The sequence below is a fragment of the Lutra lutra genome, chromosome 8, assembly GCF_902655055.1.
Source record: "Lutra lutra chromosome 8, mLutLut1.2, whole genome shotgun sequence".
In the NCBI taxonomy this organism is placed as follows: domain Eukaryota; kingdom Metazoa; phylum Chordata; class Mammalia; order Carnivora; family Mustelidae; genus Lutra; species Lutra lutra.
The window spans coordinates 78,197,849-78,212,417 of record NC_062285.1 but is presented as its reverse complement, the minus strand read 5'-3'; the positions used below and the strand labels follow the sequence as shown (position 1 = coordinate 78,212,417).

Here is a 14,569-nt window from a genome sequence, read left to right as displayed (position 1 = left end):
CTCTTTGAATCCAAGCCACACCCTGGAGATATAAAATTATCTCTGAAAAAGAATTTTGCCCTTGTCTACAGATAGTTCCTCATCTGTCTCTAATGAAGAAGTGGCTCTGTACGAGTTACTACGGTGGCAAAACAAAGTACCCTACGACTCAGCAGTGTAAGACAATGATTTATTATGCTCATGAACTGTGGGTTAGGGATTTCAATATGGTGTCACTGTAAGCCTGTCTTTGCTCCATGAAATCTGGGATCTCAGCTGGAAGATCTGAAGGCCAGAAGCTAAATCAGCTGTGGGCTTGCTCACTCACATCTGGTGGTTGAAGCTGGCTGGAGGCCGGCTCCTATGCACGTGGGCCTCCCATGTGGTCCCTTCAGAGGCTAGTTGGAATTGTCACAGCATGATGGCTAGATTCACAAGTGATTATGTGAAGAGAGAAAAATGGATAGGTGGAAGCCTTATTGCCTTGTTTGAGCTAGCCTCAGAATCACTCGGGGTCATAGCCATAGATTGGATTTGTTGAGACAGGCACAGAGTTCAGCCCCGGGTTCAAGGGGAGGGGAACAGACTCTGCTTATTGATGGGGTATGGCAAGAGAATGTTGGACTGGGAGCACTGCTATGATTATTTTTGAAAAATACAACCTGTCACAGGTCCTAATTAGATACTATTTCTTAGCATTCTCAATTTCCTGAGGGTGTTAATCTTATCTCCAGTTCAGGTTAAGTGTTGAAGTAAGCCAATATTCACCTAAATTACAAGAGGCAATATCGGTCTCTGAATTGTAGTCAGAAAGAATAACTTCAGTCATTATGGGACTCAAAAGGCAGGAGAAAGCAAGGTTGAAGAATGGAAGATAAAGCAAATACTAATAGAGATAAGATATTTGAGAGGCAATTTATTTTCCACATCAGTTTTGTTTTCCACAAACCACTTGCAACTGGACTTGCTTTTAAAAAGGCAGAACTTCTTTAAATTACATCAAATTATATCTCCCTGAAAAACATGCCCTTGCCTACACATGCATTTTTGTCCCTACTGTCTGAGGGTGCCTTCCTCAGCCAGTAGAAAACAGAAAAGACCCAGGTGCATGCACTCATTTTACCCTACTGACTACATAAATCCCATCTGTAATCCTGTGCATTTATATTGTTCTGTGAGAGTTGAGCAGTGTGAAAATTCTCCCAAAGCCTCAATGCAAATGTTTCTCTAATCCATTCAAGCCACAAAACAGACCCAGATGAATGAGTAGGAAACTGAGCTAAAGAACTCTCGCTACCCTGATACCACTGTCAGTCCTGGCATTGACTTCATTGGTCAGCATTTCCTTCTAAGTATGGCATGGCTCAAATGAGAAAGGAAAATGTTAGCCTATTGCTGTCTAGAACATTCAAGTCAAACCTGTATGACCCTGCAGCCAAAGCTGGGGAAAGGGTTCTGAATATACTTTAAAGAAAAAAAAATGGTTGAAATACTGGACATATAAAAAATTGACACAAAACAACACAACTGTCTATTTCAACCGGTTTTCTCTTCTTAAAGCTATGACACACAATCAATATATCAGATATTTAAACAAAGGAGTATAAATCAGGAAACAAAATCTTTCCCCTTCTACCTCTGGGAGAAGATATTAAATCTTTTCCTTTTACCTATTTAAATATATTTTCTAAGACAACATGTATACAGAGATATACAGCAAAATACACTTGGATATAGAAGATAATATTATTCAGGACATTTTGCAGGACATTGATAAATGTAGATAAATATGTACAGGAGTCCACTGTAACATAATCCATCTAACAGGTCCTTTACTGATGGACATTTCAGCTGTTTCTAATTTTGAAAATATTCAAGAATTAAACTCCATTGTGTGATTATGTGCCATGAGCTATGACAAAATCACAACTTTAAATTTGATGAGGATTTACTGTTAAACTTTCTTTTGGAGCTTACAAGGCAGTTGACAGGGAAGAGAAAGTAGGATATGCATCTATACGATGACACTCTACCATACAAAAGAGAGAAGTCGGTCCGTTAAAATGTGTTGGTAGTAAATTCAGGGCTTGGGTTCTTGTTAATGAGGCCCTTGGGAAAATATAAACACCCCTCCTGAATTCAACTCTCAAGCCTACCCACCACAGTCTTGTCTTCAGCCTGAGCTTCTGGCGCTCAAACCTGCAATTGAGGCCTTGCATCCGATGCCAAACTAAACATTTGGGAACAAGAATTACAATAACCTCCTTTTGTTTGTTTGTTTGTTTGTTTGTCTGAAGTAATTTAAAAACACATAATATAAAGTAAAACAAAGAAAAATTAGGATGGGGAAATAACTACGAAATAGAAAACTGAATAGCTCTCACAACATTTTCTTGGGATATTCACTCATCCAGTGTTCGGAATGCAGAAGTTATTGTCAGGGAAAATGAGCATGGCCTTTGGAGCCCAGAAGGAAGGGGAGATATGAATTCCTTCACAGACATCAGTGAAAACTACAAAAAAAATAAAATTACCTGAACACACTGGGTGATGGCAGAACAGAGAGTCCTTTAGATCCACTTTCTACTTCTCCAGGTCTAGCTAAGGGGGCATGATTGACTAATGGGCATCCTAGTGAGACCTCATGACTGTGGCTGCTGTTGTTGTTAATCATGAACTTTTTCATGTAGTTAAACCCTGCCTCACTCTCTAGTTTAAGAGGAGGAAAATAATTGCTTTCCCCTGAAGGCTTTCATATTAAACATGTCAAAGCATATTACTGAGGATGTAAAAAGAACTCTGACATATTTAGCATAAACTATTTCAGAGTCAGGAGACTATTCTCTATTTAAAATGACAGAGTGTTCTCAAAGGCCCAACAGAATCTGTGGACTTATTAAAAGAACATGCTAGCATCACCTCGATTCGTCTTTACAGTGCTTGTTCCTATGACGGGAGAGTGGTTCCTTCTGGGAGAGTAGCAGTGACGGAAAGGAGCCGTGGGAGGTGGCCTGGGACGTCAGCAATATTCTGCTTGTCCTCAATGCTGGTTACACAGGTGTGCTTCCTTTGTGGAAATCCACTGGGTGGTGTTCTAAGGGTTTATGTTAAACTAAATAAAAAGATTTTAGAAGGGGAAGCAGCTGAGTAGATACATACACATAGGTAATTTCTCCTGCTGTTTAAAAGATATTAATAAGTTATTAATAATCAGCACAACAAAATTTAAAAAAGGATGTTTCTCCACTGATGAATGAGCTAGTTTTATATTCTTGTGAATCATTCTGTTATGTATTTCCTAAATACAAATCTTTGCTTTATATTTGAGAGTGATACAATGAAGGGTTAATTTATTTGCTTTATTTATTTTCATGCACCTCAGTATAATTAGTACTATGTCTGAAAGAAAATAGACAATTTCCTCTAAACAGTGACAGTACTAAGATCATTATTAAGCGCTTACAATGTGCCATGGGTCAGACACTAAATGAAGGAGCTTACATTCCGGCTACCATTCAATCTTAAAAGAGCCAGTCTCCCTGTTGAGAAACACCATTTGAAGATGGCACATTTTGAATACTCAATGTTAACTATCATTTGCACAGAATTTCTCTTCCTTCACAGTTTGCATGTTCTTTCATTTATTTTAAGCATAGCTGAGGATCTATGATACACCATTCATAATCTTGAGAATCCTGTGCTATTTCTTCAACGCATCCATTTGGGGGAATTATGGAGGACATAGAGCTTTGCTAATAAAGTTTTAAATTTCTTTCGATTTCAGAGCATATCTGGGACTTGACAAAGAAAAGCACAGAATGACTGAGGAAAGGCAGTACAAGGAATCTCTCCACACTTCAACATTTAAAAATCATCAGCTCCTTTGAAAATGAGATTTATTTCCCAACCAATAAAACTAATCTGTGGTATCTATTCTCTTCAGTGACATGCAACTGGTATTTATCGATTTACCAATTACTCCATGTTTTCACAATAAACCCAATTAATTCATAAACTTGATGGGTTGGCAAACTTTTTGGAGAGAGCCAGATAGTAAAAAATCCAAGCTTTTCAGGCCATATGGTTTCTGTCACAATCATTCAACTCTGCTCTTGTAGCACACAGCAGCCATATATAATATGTAAATAAATGGATGTAGCTGTGTTCCAATAAAACTTTATTTTAAAAGAAAAACAGGCAGCAAGCTGGATTAGGCCCATTAGTCATATTTGGCCAACCTCTGCTTTACCCAACAATACCTTTTATAGCGCTAGACAGATAGCTGGCCTCAGTAAATAGTTCTTACTTGATAGAGTCAATGACATTGGGAAAGGAAATGTGGGAAATGGGGAGAGAAGGAGCATTAATTCTGAGTTCTCCAAGAGGACATTTCCATAGTCCCTGTACTAAGATGGAATGCCCCCTTTCCACTCTTAAATCAGATTCTAGAACTAGAGAGAATATTCTTTCCACAGACATAAGGAGTTTTCTCATATTAGGAAAAGAACAATGTGACAAAAAATTCCAACTGATTGGGGTGCATAAACTTGGAAATCAGTGTGGTATCGTTTCCCTTGTAAGCAGAAAACAGGTATTTGTAGATAAGGCAGGGAAATCCACTGGAAAAAGGAATCTATTCATAAAAGAATGCATCACAGAAACCCAGATATGGGTGGTCCAACCAGGCAGAAGTGGTTGGCAGTGGGATTTAAAAAATAAGATTAACACAAGATGTTAAGTACTGAAATCCATCTAGTCACAAACATGTGTGCTTTTAATGACATTCAGAGCCACTCCATAAAATGAAAGAACAGAAGTTAATTTATTTCACCAAAAACATTATGAAAAATCCTAGAGTACCCTAGAACTAAGAACCTTTTATTATTTTCTCATGGCTGAAAATCACGTTCATCTGCCAGTGACAAGTAACATTCATGGTTACAGTGAAGACAGAAGCCTGACAGCAGCATGACAGCAAGGGACTACACCAACACATTTTTTTTTTCAACATAAAGTTGATATATGAGATGCAGACACGGTGCAGGGGGTCCTTCATAAAACAAAAAAACAAAGCAAGTACAGCTTTTCCTCAGACTCTACTGAATAGAACAACTATTTCAGTAAGACAAATCAACCCAGGCTCGACCCTTGCCATGAACTCCACTTTCATTTCTTCAGCAGACATTTACTGAAGGACTATAACATATCAGCCACTGGGGTCTGCATCAGAACATTTTTTTTTTCTTTCCTTCTCTTTTCAAGCATACCATTCCTCTTGGAGAGAAATAGAAAACAATAATCTAAAACAGTATATAAAATAATTTTAGTAACTGATGATGTACTAGGGGAAGAAAAGGCATTGGCAGTAGAGCATGGCAGGTGGAGGGAGAAAAACATGGAGGGACGTTAGCCTAGATGGCCGGGGATGGACTGTTTGAAGGGGTAACATTTGGTAAACCTTTGGAAGATTTCGAGTATGGTAATATGATGGTCAGATTTATGCTTCGAGAAGATACATCATTGGCTGCTGTGTTGCAGCAGGGTTACAGGGCACAGAAGTGGAAACAAGTAGAACTGGTAAGGATGGTGGTGGCTTGGTCTTACGACACAGCAGTGGAGATGGTGATAAAATGTCATACTCAGGAGATATATTGGAGGCATATTTGATCCTATGAAAGATGATGGTGGCTTGGTCTAGAGAGGGTGCAGTGGGAAGATGGTGATAAGCTGATGAGTTCAGTATTATTCTGGAGTATATTTGTCAGTTTTGTTGGAAGACTATGTAAGTTGTGGAAAGAGGAAGACTTCTAGGATTTTGGTTTGAGTGACTGGTACCACTGACTGAGATAAGAAAGACATGTCAAGGAGAAAATCTGGCAGGCGATGGGTGGTGGAAACCAAAAATTTACTGGAGACATACTGAGTCGTTATCCCCAGCCCATGCCCTCGGGTAGGCTGGAGAGAAGGCTAGATATTCTGCTCTTCTAGGGAAAAATTATTTGCAAAGGATTAAGAACATAACAGAGGCCCCATAAATGCATGATAAATTAACTTATGAAACAAGTCATCATCCTACTAGTTTTGAAAGTCTAATTAGTGAAAAGAATTAGCACGTGGGATAGGGAACATGAAAGGCTTTCAGGAAGACTATTTCTCATTTCCATTTCTTACTTAAAAACCAGCTTCTCCACCCTTTTCAATTTCAAGATTCAATTCTTGGTGGCTATTCTCCCTTCAACCCTGGTACCTTTCCCTGCTGGTACAACCATAATCTCAGAAGAGAGCAAGAATAAGTCCTGATATACTGCTAGAGCTTTCAAAACGATTAGCAATCCAGAAATATGAAAACAGTTCTTGGATCAAGACACATAAATTTACATCTAAGTGAAAATAATACTCCTTCACTAAACACTCTGGGCTAGAAGTAGCCTTGAAACATGAGAATATTATGTTCATAAGAAATAGAACTTCTGTAACTTTCTGCCTTAGAGCCTTCTTTTTTTTCCTTTCTTGTTCCCATTATTATGAGCCTTAAAAAGTAACCCAAATATTTTCATTTGGATAGTATCTAACGAGCTGTCATATGTTTTTTATATAACATACATCTTTAAATAGCTCTTTAAATATCAAGCATATTTAATTATATAATGATTATCTATATATACTAATTTTTAAAAGAAAGCTTAATAAAACAATTATATTTTTAAAAAAAGCCTTAAGTCACTCGTGTCATCAACCAGAACTAAGCTCTATTATACTGTGATGTATTTAAAACTTCTGTTGGGAGAATAGCAGTCCCTTGCTGCTTGAAAACAATAAATAGCTTTCTACCTTCCTTGCAGGATGACACACACACCTCCACCACTCCCACCCACAACCCACCACTACCTCTTTAAGACCTGGCCCCCAGACCAATGTCATGAATCAAGTTACATCAGAACCCAGCCTGTGAAGTGCTTTGCCTCCTAAAGGAAGAAAGGGCTATACCTCCAAGGAACGGTAGGACCTAGTCAACATGTACCAGCAGGAAGCAGGTGAGAGTGTGCTGGATCAAGAGGAGATAGAATATGCATTTGGATAACGGAGATTATTGATATGGGAACATTCTCTCAAAGGATTTAATATCCTAGCGAGACCATGTGAGATGATCCTAAGACAGTGCTATGATGGCTCTTGGAAGCATACAGAAAGGAATGCTCCACATAACGAGTTATAAATACCACAAAGCTATGACAGACAGCTGAAGTGCTATCACAGACTATGCCAGCCAGAGCTGTGGGCCTAAGGAATGATGGAATGGTCTATGAAAGGTAAATCCAGGACTCCACCCTGGTGATGTTATCCTATATTTTATTCTCTAGGACACAGAATACACCCTAAATCCACAACCATTATAAAGAACGGTATTTCCAAGAAGTAGAATTCATAGGTCCAGGAACTAAGGTAAGAGTCGCCCTATTTATCATCTTTTTTTTTTAAAGATATATTTATTTGAGAGAGAGAGAGAGGGCGAGCGTAGGTGGGGGGAGGAGAAGATGGAGAAGGAGAAAGAGAACCTCAAGCAGTCTCTATGCTGCGTGGAGCCTGATGCAGGGCTCGATCTCAAGACTCTGAGATCACAACCTAAGCGGAAACAAAGAGACACTTAACTGACTGAGCCACCCAGATGCCCCTATCATCATTCTTAATAACTGATGTGGAGAATCTGTGTTTCCCACTCCTGCAAACTCTAGGCTTTCGAGGTGCTGATTCCTAGGAAGGCGATGATCTTCCACCAAAGAACACAAGTCTGTCTCATTAAACTTTAAGCTATTCCTGCTACCTGATACTTGGGGCTCCTCTTGCCAAGAACTGCAGGCAAGGAAAAAGGCACACGTAATTGATCCTGATCAAAAAAGGAGGAGACAGAGAAACAAAAACAAAAGGACAAAAAAAAACAGGAGATGGGCCTATATTATGTTCACAAGAAATAGAACTTCTGTAACTTTCTGCCTTAGAGCCTTGGCATGGGGTAGAATAAAACTATGTTTGACATCCAGGTGATCCAGTAGGGCATCTCTTAGAACACACCTGCCTAATTTTTATTGTAAATAGACAAGTTCAACAACTATAGTCTGAGAAACACATGGCAACAAAATCTTGGAGGTCTTATGGATGAGTTTGGTTTATTTTCTCAGTAAGCCCCTAAAATAGCAGCGTTCAGTCAAGAGTTAAGAGAAATCTAAAACAAAGAACAGAGGAGGGAGATGAGAATTAGTGTGGCCTTAAGGCAGACTAAAACAGGGGTTATAGCTCATTTCACCAACTTTCCTTTTCTAGGTTTCCCCATGAAAGAAGACCATAAGGCGAAACAGAATTCTCAAGGAACTGTTACAAGAACTTATTAAGCAATGGAAATGGATTCGATTGGTGCAAAAGATGAACTCTAGTGTACCAACCAGAACTTATGTTTAGGACTAACATACTAATTCCCCTAGTTGCTGAGATTGTTGGTGACTGGAGGGGTTCAGCTGAGTTCTTCTCAGGGAATTGTGACCTTGGCCAAAGTGATGTCCTCCCCCTGAGAGACTCCTACGTTCAATGACTAGTCACTGTAGGAGTATAAAGATCCAGAACCCTTGCCTCAAGGTGATCCAACTCTGAAGGGCCATCACAGCTCCAGAGCTCTACAGAATTAGCTAAAGCCCTTGTGCAACTGTATTGCAACTCCTCCCTGTGCCCAATCCTATTTCCTTCTCCCTGCATAAGCACTGTTCCTAAGGGCGTCCCCTGATAAATTTCCTGCACACAAATCTCAATCTCTAAGTTTATTTTGGAGGGCATCTGACTGAAGACAAACTGGTAAGGCTGTACTAGTACCCGCTGATTATCAGATCTGGACATGGTATAAAGACATGAACTCCTACACCCATTAAGAGGCCAGGAAGAACACTCTGTTCAGTGGTAAGCATGTTCTTTCCCCTAAAAAAGAATTCAGGAAAGTGGGGGTGGGGAGGAAAACCAAGTGAAAAACATTCAAAATAGTTTTTGAGTCCCTTGAAAAAGTATCTTTATAATTTAGTATACTTACATCATTGAGAAAACTGGTAGTGATTTTGGAGTCAGTTGTTTGATTATCACTGCTAGGGGGTGAGTGCTACTGGGGACCTATTGGGTAGAGGCCAGGCATGATGTTGAACATCCAACAATGACTGTAAAGTCCCCCCAAATAAAGAATTATCTGGCCCAAAGAGTCAACAGAGCCAATGTTTAGAAACCCTGGTTTAGAGGTCATTGGGTTATGTTATAGTCCTCATCTCATTATATTCTTAGGATTAAGGGGGTTATTAGCATCTCTTCACTACAGACGGGGAAATTGAACTCAGTGAAGGAAACCGACTTGCCAAAGATCCAAAAGAATGCTACCAGTAAAAATGAGTATAGTAGTTCATTTCCATTTCATGGAACTTTTTCTGGTCCAGATGGCAATCACTACCTAAACTTTTTACCTTTATTAATCTCTTCCCTGCAAACCAAAAGATAGCAAGTTTGATGTGCAGGCTCACTTTTGTGATTCATTGATAAATTCGTTATATTAAGAAACTAAACTCTTCATTATATTAAGAAACTAAACTGAATTTGCATCAGAGAAAAAAAATCATTTTCAAATTCACACATTCTGAATTTACATAACATTTATTTCCAAAGTTTTATTCAAATAAAGAACCTGTACACTGTCTAGTACTACTGGTGGATTTAGTACACTTACACATAGTATTAAAAAAATCTTTTTTTTTTTTTTTTTAAATCCCTGATAGGCTCAGGAAATACTGTCACCAGTAATAATACACGGATCTGCCAAGAAGGAGCACGGAGTCTAACTGTTCTCTGGTGTCTCAATTTTGTCATTTTTCTAGTGGTGTGACCTTGGATAAGTTACCTAACCTTCCTCAGAGCTTAAAATTTCTTACCTGTAAAATAGTAACTTATTACTAGGCTTCCTTTAAGAATTTAATAAGAAAATGTATATGAAACATAGTGACTGATAAAGCCCACACACTGAATAAACTGTAGTTGTATTGAATATCCACTGCTTTCTGGCTTCCAGCGCCTATTTGTCCTTTTTAATGGCGACGTGAACTGCAGTTGGGGAATTAATTCTTAACGCATGGATTTAGTATGGCGGACTCTAATTAGGTGTCTCGCCCTCCTCTAGCCAAAGGGCAGCATGTAACCCAAACCAAGCCAATCAGGTGTCCCCTCTCTGAAACGTGTATACCGAGTAGAGAAACAACCCAGAAAATGTTTAGCTCTGTCCATTCCTCGTAATGCTACCGACTAGTTTATTTTTTCATTCTAACACCATTGTTAACATTGATGCCCCTGAATTTCCAAAGAGGATTCACTTCCCTTGCCCATGTCCATGTCTGGGATATCGCCTCCCATCAATTCTGCAAGCCTCCGATAACCTTTCAACAAAATCCCTTTTCCTAAAATTAGCCTGATCCAGTTCTACTGCTCGTAACCCAAACTCTGTATATATATTAAGCAGCTATAGCTTACATCGGCATAAATTATCTAATTAATACTTAATTAAAGTAAGCACAAATAAGATTTAGTGACTTGTCTCTGCTTTTAGAAGTCTGTTTTATCATTAATTTGCCTTTTGGTTTTCACCCTAATGCATACCCGCACACAGTGAAGTCTACATAGGAACTGAAGACTGTTTACCCAAAAGAAAATTCTGTGGAGCAAAGGTGCTGTTTAAGCAGTCATCTCTGTTTGCTCTCTGTTGGAGCACTTCTTGGTAGGGCTTCAAGAAATACAAGGCAAGTGAAAAGAAACTGAATGTCTGGTTGATGTCTGATTGCCTGAGTCCACAATTCTATAGGCTTACCTGAGATCTTAAATAAGAATCTTTTCAGATACAGAGGCTTTCATTATTTTTGGCTTTCCTTCTGTGTCTTGGATGTGGTTGCTCTTTGGGTATAGCTATGGGTCAGACTCAGTGTGGTAAGTCTGAATGTGCAGTTACTGGCATCACGGTGAGGGGAGAGGAGTGGAGCAGAGTGAAAGGACATGTTTCTTAAACGAGGAAAGGAATGAATAATCACTTTGGTTTTTGCTTTACAGAGGCTTTGATCAACTTCATTTTTCACGGTGGGAAGATAGAGTGGCAATCTCTGAGTTTCTTTAGCGTTCACTTCCCAGAATGGCTTTCAAGGCCACAGAGTATCCTGTGTCTGTCAGCCGGGTTGCAATAGAGCAAGCCACTACGATGGCATTTCAGCGCAGGGTACAAAAATATGTTCTGTCCCATCACGTGGTATACAGAATTCGGGGCTCTGTTAGTTTCCCCACATTTCAGTATAAATGATTCTCAAGGCAAACAGTAATAATTCTTTGAGCAGGAAAATTTGGAAAAACTAAACACATATTTAACAAAGTCAGAGACTCTTTGGTTTTTGAATAATTAAGCCAAACTCCAGATTTTCGTTAAAAAAGAGGAGAAAAGAAGTCCATGAGTGGATGCTAAAATGGGTAACAGTTCTGACTTCCAGCACTACTGAAGCAGCTTTTACCAATTACAATGCGTAGTGTCGGTTGTCCTATAGCACCGTTAGCAACCTGTCATTCTGTAACAAGTTTCCAAAGCTAAAATGGCAGATCAATTTATAGCTCCAGAGAAGCTGCTCCGCTAAACTTCATTTAAGTCCATTACCTGCCAGACAGGGCATTTTTTTCTTGATCTACATATGTTGAAAGAAATGTATGCCTAAGAATCTTTTAAAGTGACATAAGCATTTTCATGCGTGGTTCAATAATTAGTTTGAAACTTTTCTAAAAAAAAAAAAAAACACTAACAGAAGGCATGGAAATATTTAGTGATAATATAATATATTCATTTTCCCAGAAAACACTTTACCTCCTGGAGTAAAGAAGCAACTGATTCAGGGTGGTCTTTGACTCTTCTTTCTTCTTAGTTGTATGCCCTCATTTCTCAACCTACTAGTTAGTAATTCTGTATTGTGTAAAGTCTAAGGATGCTGGTTGCAAGGGATTTATCTGTATTATGGATTAAGCTGTGCTGAACACACACGGAACTCATCCATTACAGATTCCTGAAGCCAAAGTTTCAACATCATGTCTTAATGGTAATATCCTTATTCGTAATAAACACTGAAGGGCCATCAATGACTACAGTAGGTAACTTGTTAAACCAGAATCGAATTTTATAATTTATAGCCTAGTTCAAAACATCCTATGGGATTTAGAATGTGCTCTTTTCAACCAGGAATGCAGAGGGAATGTTCTTCTGTGTGAAGCTCTATCTGTGCATGCATTCACTTCAAACGGGGAGCAGAAGAATGAGGTACCTCCGTGATTCCCACTGCTCCCTACATAAAACTCCATTAGCTCTTTCTCACCAGAGACAAGATGAATGCTAACCACTTTTATTAAATTACAGGGCTCATGCAGATGTAAGATATAGCTAGTTACTCAGTATCTGCAGAGGTTTTTTATCACAAGCAATAGAACTGGATCAGTCTAACTTAGAGGAACAGAGGTTTTGTTGAAAGGGTATCAGAAGCTTGCACAACTGATGGGAGGCTGTACACCACATATGGAAATGAACAAGCGAAGTTTTTCTCCTTGTATAAAACTGACATTTTTCCATTTAAACACAATTAAGCTAACATACTCACTGCCTTACATATTCTACTATTAATTATTTTCTTTTTCCTTAGTTTAAGTCAGAGATTACTGTAGTATAGCTAAGAAAACTATAAGATGGTATCCGACTTCTAAAAATATGATTCCATTGAAATAATGCTGGGTGTCAATCCTTTATAGAGACTCGTTCTCTATCATAATGCTGTTGAAAACTACATCCAGTTGACGACTAAGTCTTCTAAATATATAATTTCTGCAGTGTAATCTAGTTGGAAGACAGGCAAAACTATTACAATGGCTTATCTGGGATAACAATTTAAGGTCCTTAAATAATGGGCAAAGCTTGCAGGAGCCTACATTTGACTAATGGACTACTGACTACTTAAAAGTATGGACTTATGAATTCTGCCTTCATTTAGGAAAAATGGACAAAAGAATGTCATGTCTTTCAGATAATTCATAGGTGATGACAAAGAAAATAATTAAAAATAATTCCCCCCAAATAGGTAAGGCAATTCATATATTTAAAAGCAGTTGAGTCAATACAAACCACTCCAGGAACCTTACTCTTTACATTGTACGTAGATAAGCAACAACCATTTCTGATTCTGAATTGTGTGCTCATATTATTGATGCCACTTATGACCTGATGCTTGGTCTTTTCCTACACATATTTACTTATGCAACCCTAATCCTTCTTATCAGTCAGAAGTGTGTTCAGCTGTAGCAGAAATCTGACAAACAGTGGCTTAAAGAAGAATTTATTATTTATTGCACCATGGCCTCTGGGAGTAAACAGTCCAGGAACCAGACTATTTTCCTACCTGCATATCTTTAGCATATACATTTTCTTCCCTTTGGTCATAAGATGGCTGTTGTGCCTTCCAGCATCAGTTTATGTTCTAGACAGGAAAGACGAGGGAAGAAAAGCAAAATATACTTGCCAAAGGAATCTGTCTACTTTTACCAGAAAAAGAGGCTTCTTAAAAGCCTCACTCAATAGACTCTCTTTGACACCTCAGTGGCTGGAACTGGGTTATGCAGCCACTGAAGGCTGATGAGACTTTGAGGAGCTCCTGTTTAAAACTGTGTATACTGCTACCCTTAAAACCCCTGGGATTCTATTACTGGGTCAGAAGGACAGACTTAATATTATATAGACAATTAGCACTGTTTGCCACAATTCTGCAATGCTAGATGAGAACTATGGTCTTTACGTGGTCTGCCTGTTTCTTCATGTTCCCTGCTCTAAATGCCCAGGGCAATGACAAGCTGAGTCATGAATTATGACAGTCATTTGCTACCTTGTACAATGCGCTAATTTTTAAATATATATTTAGACTCATCATCCCGTAAGTCCTTAAAACTGAGTGTCAAATTTTATACTACTTCTGTATCATATAAACACGATATTTGACTTATTGATGAATTTACTCAAGAACTCATCTCAATACTATTCTCTAGGAGAAGTAAATAATAGCTTATTATTGTTGCTCTAAAAGTGATTTCATTCTTGACTATTCCCTATGTGATCTGGACATTCTCTAAATTGCTTTAAGTCTTACTGGCTCTCTAGTATATTCCCTAAACTTACAGCTTTCCTAGCAACATTACAACAATAAAATAAATGAGACAAACACTGTCCCACAGTATTATAAAGGTCTTAAGGAGTGAGGTATATTTTAAACTAACTGTAAATTTAGCACCGAAATAACCGTGGTACAAATCAATTATGACAACTATTTTGCATTTCTTTCTATCTTGCTTTTCCCTCTCAAACATATTTTCCGGTTAGGAGAAATGAAACAGACCAAATGCAGAGCTTTCAAGAAATAGTGCAACTTTCTCAACAAATAAGAAAGGGCTCCCTTCCCTACACCGTCTCTTTTAAAAACATCTTTACAGTTATCTTTTCTTAGACATGAGTGTGGAGAAA

General features: G+C 38.5%; 1 protein-coding gene across 6 annotated transcripts in view; it reads right to left on the bottom strand.

Moving 5' to 3' along the window:
• Positions 1–14,569, bottom strand: part of CCDC91 (coiled-coil domain containing 91) — a 377,326-nt gene that overhangs the window by 59,067 nt on the left and 303,690 nt on the right. The window lies entirely within an intron of this gene.